At 45.6% G+C, this 8,029-nt stretch overlaps 1 long non-coding RNA gene across 1 annotated transcript; it reads right to left on the bottom strand.

Moving 5' to 3' along the window:
- Positions 1-2,823: 2,823 nt before the first annotated feature.
- On the bottom strand, positions 2,824-7,526 carry LOC309524433. Its single transcript, XR_014215920.1, has 3 exons — positions 6,936-7,526; positions 5,490-5,567; positions 2,824-2,871 (listed from the first exon to the last, which is right to left on the bottom strand). It is a non-coding gene; the product is annotated as an uncharacterized lncRNA (long non-coding RNA).
- Positions 7,527-8,029: the final 503 nt, after the last annotated feature.

Raw genomic sequence — 8,029 nt, 5'->3', positions numbered from 1 at the left:
GATGATGCTGCACCCCCAGCGCACTCGCTAATACACAGGGCCCCAAGGAAGGCCAAAGAATATGCAGCTTGGAATAACTGGACTTCAAAACTGGACCAACAAATACTGCACAACTTGCCCCAAATCAGCTGCAAAGTCTTGACAGTAATAGACTTCCTTGTGTCTGGCAACACCAGGTGCACATGACGCCAGCCAGTGATTAGCTTTTTTATGTGAAAGGTATTACAGGGATCAGGTATCCAAAGACATTTGCTAAAATAAGAGATAGCCGCCCTGTGGAGGCTCATGGTGTTGATTGTCAAGCCTTTCCATTTAACGAAAACCAGGTGTTTTAGAATGTCAGATTCCATAGCGGAATGCCTGTGAGATGAGCAGAACTGGGCTCTGAACCCTTCAAAGGATGACCATGCTCTTGTGTAAGCCCGCATTGTGGAGGGTGCAAGGCCCTGCAATAGTCCCTGTGTCACTTCTCTTGTTCAATTTCCCAAGGCTCCTTCAGGAAGGCATCTGGTAGCTGGGAAGCCTCGGGTGCCAGGTCGCAAAAATGTTCCATCTGGAAACAAGACAAGGCATCCACAATGACATTATTAAGGCCAGGAACAAACATAGCTAAGAAGGAAATGTTACCTCGAACGCATTCTAACACAGAAGCAAAGCACCCGGATAACTTGTTCCAGTTTGGTTGACTGCTTGGCTTTTATTTTTACCACTACCTGGTTGTCAGACCAGAAACAAACCCTGTTGTTCTTGAACTGATGGCCCAAGTGTGACTAAAATTGGGGGGGGGGGACTCAAGAAAAGTTAGATCATGTGTGATGTCTCCAGAATGCCACAATGCTTGCCATGGATGGGCACACTAGTGGCCCCTGAAGTAGACTCCAAAACCGCAGCGAGCGGAGGCATCAGAGTGCACCTGCAGGTCCTCTTTTGTGATTAACGACTCCTGCCAAAATGAGCCCAATAATTATTGAGGAACGTTGAAATCCTCTTTTATGCTGTGTGTCACCCTAATATGATGGTGAGGAACAACTCCCCCCGCCATGAGATGTGCAAGAGAGGCACAGAAAGCTCTACCAGGCCAATGACCTAACATGTAAAATTGAGGTGCCCTAGAAGTGACTGCACCTGACACAGGGTGGTCTTTTTGAGAGAAATCATGGAATTTAACAAACACCTAAGAGTATCTAACTTAGTTTGTGGTAAACGAGATGTTTAGGCTCAATGCCCAAGTATGACAAATTGCTGGCCAGACCCTCTATTTTTTCTGCTGATAAGGGTATGCCAAAATCGGTAGCAATTTTGATAAATGAAGCTAATGCCCCAGAGCAAGCATCTGAGTCCGGAGGACCCATTATCTAGCAGTCATCCAAGTACTGAATAACATAGGGGCAGCCTGACTTTACCTTCATAGCCCAGTCAACAAATGTGCTAAAAGTCTCAAAGTTGGCACATACTATGGAACAATCCATGGGCACGGCCTTGTCAAAATACCACTGATCCTGAAACTTGAAACCCAGCAACCAGAAGTCATCCAGGTGAACCAGGAGTAGTCTGCGGAATGCAGATTCAATGTCACAATTTGCCAAGATGGCACCAGGGCAACACTCTTTAATTTATTTGATTGCATGATCCAATGAGGCATATTTAACAGAACACTTCTCTTGCGAGATGATGTTGTTTACTGAACCACCTTTTGGGTAAGATAAGTTGTGAATCATGCGGAATTCACCCAGGACCTTTTGGGGTATAATCCTGAGGAGTGACACTATAAATTTGTTAAAAGGCGGATTTGGAAACAGATCTGTGACCCTGCCAAGGTCGCACTCCTTTTCAATCTTCTTCTGAGTGATGTGTAGCATTTCCCTCACTGACTTCTGATTTGGTGGGTTAGTTGTAATCAGAGTACTTTCCACTGGGATATGAAAGCCTTCACGAAATCTCTCTTCCAGGTATCTTACCGCCTTCCTGCTGGGGTATACGCGCCAGAGAGGTAACATAGCTGCAAGAGAGACTGGGGAGGGGGCTAGTGAGAAAAGCATGCCATTTTTGAGCAGATCCTTTTGCTGACTAGGAGCCCAAAGTACCAGCAGCCACTCTAAACTCCTTCTCTCCTGAGGTGAGTCCTGAGTTCCAGAAGCTATGAAAAGAGGTCCTGGCATGAAAACATTTAGAACAGGGATGTGAACCACCACAGCACTCACATTCATGAGGTCTCCGCAGCAACCAAAGGGGGAGAAGCAATGGCCACCGAACGGCATGGATTCGGGAAGATGGCCACCACTCGGACCTGGTGAGCTGGCATTATTGATATGTCATTGGGATCTAAATATTCTGAGCAGGTATGAATAGTATCATATTTATTATTAACATTAGAAAGAGACCACACATTTATTTTATATCCCATGTATAGATTTTTAACTGGTCCAACCCCCATGGGAGGGGGGATTTTTCGCTGGGACCCAAACCCAGGCACTCCCACACACAATTTTTTAAGCAGGACACTCTTTGCATCCTCCTGACGTGTGGCATCCCATAACAGCTCCTCTTCTCTCCTAATGTCTTTGCAGTGTATCAGGCAAGCTGGGGAGCCATACACAGATTGGCCGTGCCAGCTGAGGCACTTTCTCTTCACAAAGAGAAAGTGAGAGAAACCAAAACTGAGATTATTTCTTCCCTAGCTGGGACTTCATTCATTTCCTATGGGTCTCCTGAATTACTAAGGTTGTGTTTCCAGTAGATAGCTGGATGACAGCAATAAATATTATATGGTGGTGGTTCTTCCAAGTCATTGTTCCATTCCAACGTCTTTTTCCTCCCCCCCCCCAGATCATAGAATCTCTTAGTTATGTTCAGTGTAAGACAATGTTGTATCTAGAATAGGATTTAAGGAGAAGAGAGGTGGGAGGTGAGAGTGGTGGAAATAGGGTGGTAGACTTGTATATTATTTTTATTTTTTTTCAAAATTGGTATATGATTTCCAGCAGTTTGTGCCAAAGTGATTCAGTAAATGGACTGGGCTATCAAATAATCCTTTAGCACTTAATACATTTTTGTGATACCAGAATGATGTTTGGTTTAGGGTCTTTATTTTCCCTTATTTTAAAGCATTTATGTAAATCTTGAAAATTAGTATTTTATCTTTTGTATTTAGAGCCCCATCACAATCCGAGGTCCTAAACTGAAGCTTATTTAATTTGTGCATAAATACAGACCTGTATGTTGGTGAAACAGGATAGCTGACAATTAGATATATAATAATTACTTTTTGCATTAACAGCCCAGCTTTCCTCTCTGAGGATCTCAACGTAGCATACACTGTTTTCTCCCCCCCCCATCTTATTCAATCCCCACAACAACCCTATGAAGTAGGTCAATCTGGGAGGCAGTCACTGGCCCAAGGTCACTACTGCACCAGCACTGGCTATATATAAGAGGAGGAGAGGAGATAGTAACAATAGAGCAACTATAGAAACCAAACAGTTGGAGAACACGTGTTCCTCTCTTTCTCCTTTTCCCAGCTCTTATATTTTCCCCTAAAGGATGCCTATTGGCCTGGCTTTCTGTTTTAAGCCAGGCCTGGAGTTTGAGGATCATATCATGTCTACTGAGGTGCAATTGGTGATGTAATGGTTTGACCTTCCCCCAGAACCTTGGAAGCTAATGGAGGGTGTGGAGATGGGGGGAAAGAGACAAGATTCTTGTCTGTTGAAAAAGAACAGTCTGTTTCTGTGCTTATGAAGGGCACAGTGTACAACAGTTAAACACTTAAGTGCCATCCATTAAATTTGTAATAATCTCTAGTGGCCAGAGATCCAAGAAATGAATTTTCTGCCATACTCTCTGTTCTTAACACATTGTGATAGGTTAGTGGAAAGCTCTCCAGAGAGCAGACCACAAAGATTAAAATAGATAGGGATGTTTCTAAAATGATCCCAGTTTCTCCTGATGTTGTGGAGTTTTGAATTATCTAGACTTGTTTCCAAAGTGGAAATGATTCATTAAGCAAACCTCCATTTAATTTTTTTAAAATGAAAAAACTACAAATTTGGTACAGCTGCATTGGGGAACTGGTGGTTCTCCTGATGTTGCTGGACTATAAGTCCCACAGTTCCTGACCAATGACAATTCTGGCTTAGGCTGATGGTACCTGTAGTCAAATAATGTTGATGTGAGACCAATTTGCTGCATCTTACAATTCATTTGTGCTGGTTTATTCCACACACCCCTCCACTACTGTATCAATCTTCTTGCATCAACTGATGAAACATGTCCCCTACCAAATCAAGCAACATGATGGTATGTGCATCAATAACATTTGCACACATTTTTTTATTCGGTATGTGAATCAGTAAAACAGGAATGGGGAACTTGTGGCAGTCCAGCTGCTGGACTCCAGCTCCCATCACCCCCAACCAGTATGATTAATGGTCAGAGATGAAGACCAACATCTAGCAACATCTTGAAGGTGACAGGTTACCCACTCCTGTACTAAAACACTGTACAAAATGAATCTTGATCAGTGATTACCCGTGTGTGTGTGTTTTATTCACACTAGTAATGTAGGTGTATGTAAATGAGGAGGGAATAATGCAGTGGAATGGAAAACCGTGCATGTGCCAAGTCTGGAATTAATCTTAGAAATTCTCCTATCTGAACTGGAATTTAAGAGGAGAGGAACCCCAGAAGAATAATCAAGGAAAGGAATAGGAGAAACCCACTGGTCCATTGAATTACACCCCTGCACCCCCAGGTTTACTGCTCCCTGTACCAACTATATATAGACACAGATCGCTATGGGTTTGGTTGGATTACCCAGAGGGATCTGGCAAGAAGGAGAATCAGAATTTGTGTTTCCTACAAAGGTCTGAGACCTACCTGACCTTGCTTCTGGAAATGTCCAGGATTTGGGGGTTTCTTTTGGGCTTGGGCTTGGGCTGCTCCACAAGCCCCAGCCGCTGCTAGCCCAAGGAAGGAAAGAGGTGCATGGCTGTGGGTGCTCTGTATGCTTTGACCACTGCTAGCCTGAATCAAGGAAAGAGGCACATGGATACAACTGTGGTGGGTCTGTGCGCTCATGCCTACATGCCTCTTTCCCTGGCTCAGGCTGTCCTCTTTTTTGCTCTTCAAGATATGGCAACCCGACATTCATGAGTACCATTAGGCAGTTCTGTCAAGCTATGTGTTCACCCTCCAGAATCTCTCTAAGTGATGCTAGGTCAGGGCATTACACTGTTAAATCCATCCACCTATCCATGGTAAATCCACAATATAGGCAGGGAACAGTCTTGGCAACTGCCCAAGGATGCCACGCATTGATGCCACTCACAGCATGGAGAGCTATGCTTTGGGCTACACAAGCAACAACACTTGGAGAATTTTAGATCACTAGTAGTTATGAACTAGGTCACCAATGTGGCATCTGCACATGTGCCAATGTGCCAACCAATATCTCCTTTGGCACCTGAGAAAGGTCTCAGACAAAAACCCACCTGGGCTGAGAAACAGTTCACTCTTCTGGCTCAATTCCTGCTTCCATTGTCTCAGCCTCTCCTAAATTAAACACACACCTTAAAAAAGAGACAATGCATGTACTTTTGTAAACCAAGAAAATCTTTAATAATTTATTTATTTATTTATTTGATTATTTGGTTATTTGGTTATTTTAAAAGGGCCAGGAAAAAAACCCATCAGCTGTTCCTTCTAATAAAGCATTGGAAAATGAATCAGAAAATAAAGAACCAGTCATTGTAATATAAAGAAAAAGTGTGCACAATTCTCCACGTGTCAGGATTGGACACGTATTCTGAAAAAGTGTAGCAGTTGGCAGGGCCATCTTAAGCATATCCAGCGTCGTGGTGCAAAGCTCCCTCCGACACCCCCCCCCCCATTTCCCAGAGTGTTTTAGGGAGGACGGCGCTGGAGGAGGCAGGCAGTGGCTGGAGGGCGGCTCCTCCAGCAGGGAAGAGGCAGAGGCTGGATGCGGCTCCTCCCAGCTCAGCTGGCCACTTCGTGCCGTGGTGGCAATGGCAGACAGAGGCTCTGGGCGCAGCACTGCTTTGGCGCAGCATGGCAGAGGTGGGCGAGGGCAGCGAGCTGATGCCGGGAGGTGCTGCGTCCAGCCTCTGCCTCTTCCCTGGCACCCTCCAGAACTTGGCACCCTGGCGCCCCGTGCAGCGGCGTAGCGTGAGTTCTCAGCACCTGGGGCAATGCAAATAATTTGCGCCCCCTAACCCGGGGCAAGGCAAGTAATTTGCGCCCCCCCTAACCCCTAACCTGTGAGTTGCCGCTGGCGCTGCTGCCCAAACAACGACGCTTGCCCGGAGGGGGAGGGGGGCAGAGAGGCGAGGAAAATGCAACTGCCCAGCAGCTGCAGCAGCACCGGCGGAGGCGGGGCTGTGAGGAGGGGCTGCCTGGCGCGTCCTCTGCGGCAAGCGCTGAGAGCCGCTGCCTGCCGGGCGCCTTCAGCCCGGACGCGCACACAGCTCGGCGGTTCCGCAAGACATGTGGCTCCGCTACAGCCTGCGCCCGAGGCTCTTCGGCGACTCCGGAGGCAGCGAGCGCACCCCCCCAGATGTTGCGCCCGGTGCGGCTGGCACCTCTGGCACCCCCCACGCTACGCCACTGGCCCCGTGCCACTATCCTCTATGGGTAAGACGCCCCTGGCAGTTGGAAATGTAGATAAGAATAGCTGGTGAGGGTGAAGAATATTGTTTACACTCTTTTTTCAAAACCCCTTTTAGATGTGGCAGTCATTCTGTGTTATGCTATGTACCCGACAGCAGCCACTTTGTGACTGGCATCCACAACATTCCAAATGTTCCCAATGGCCTCAAAAAATTGGCAACTCCTGCTGCCTCCTGATATAGCTCCACAGACAAGTATCATGGCATGCGTCTTCTGCTTTTCCAGGGAAGCAACAGAAGAGGCCCACCCACCTGAGAAATGTATGATCCTGAAAAGAGCCTGCAGACGCTTTGTGTTTTATGACTTCATTGTAGTGCTGTTGTAATGCCAGATGACACTGATTCACAGTGAACCAGTAAATGAATAAGTAAAGTATTTTGTAAATGTAATGAAGTCCTAAGAAATACGAGATCTTACTGAAGTGAGTTGACTGTTAAATCTGTGTCGGGAAGCTGTCTTCTTCTGCCAGAATCTTGGGGGATAACAGTTATTAGACTGGCAAACTGACAAAGTGGAGAGGAGTCAAAATCTATTACTCAGGTTCTGATTGCTTCTAGGTGGGCAACTAGAGGATGTGGGGGGGGGCTGGGAAGTACCCCTATAAATTCTATGTCACTATAAACACTGTAGCTCTGCTGATGCAACAGATGGAGGTCTTCCAATGGGGCACTTTAATTGGTCCCCCCATGCCCCCTGAGGTGCAGATGGCCTGTACCAGAACCCAAGACTTTTGCGTGGCTGGCCCTGTGGAACTCCTAGCCAACAGAGGTTCAGCCGGAGCCTATCCCTGCTTCTTCTTAGTCATCTTCTTAAAATGATATTGTTCAGATAGGCCTTTCAAACCTGAGATTATTTGATAACCATTTCGTATTGGTGTGTTTGGTGTACTTATTGTAACAGTGTGTTTTTCGACTGCATACTGCCTTGTGATATTTCATATGAAAGTATAGTTTACAAATATATAAATAAATATAATGGAATTCTGGAGGGTTGGAGGCACCCCAGGGGTGGGGAGGAAATGTGTCAGTGAAACTATGTGCATGGGGCACTGGATATATAGCGCATTGTTTTGTGCGCCCATGCACAAGCTGACAGTGTATGGGGAAATTAATAGAGGTAATGGGGTTTAGAGAGAAATTGAGTAAAGGAATTAAGGCAATATATTTGCAACAATTTGCAAATGTTATAGTAAATGATAATCTTACTGAAAAGTGTTCAGTTTTGAAAGGTGCAATACAAGGTTGCCCATTATCGCAATTGTTGTTTATATTGGTATTAGATGTATTGACAAGACGAATAAGAGAGAATTGTAAGAAAAACACTGGGGCCTAATTTGAATAGTAGA

The sequence above is a fragment of the Podarcis vaucheri genome (assembly GCF_965113315.1).
Source record: "Podarcis vaucheri genome assembly, chromosome: Z".
Classification (NCBI taxonomy): Eukaryota; Metazoa; Chordata; class Lepidosauria; order Squamata; family Lacertidae; genus Podarcis; species Podarcis vaucheri.
Note: the sequence above shows the minus strand (reverse complement) of the source record. Positions and strands in the feature narration are given on the sequence as shown.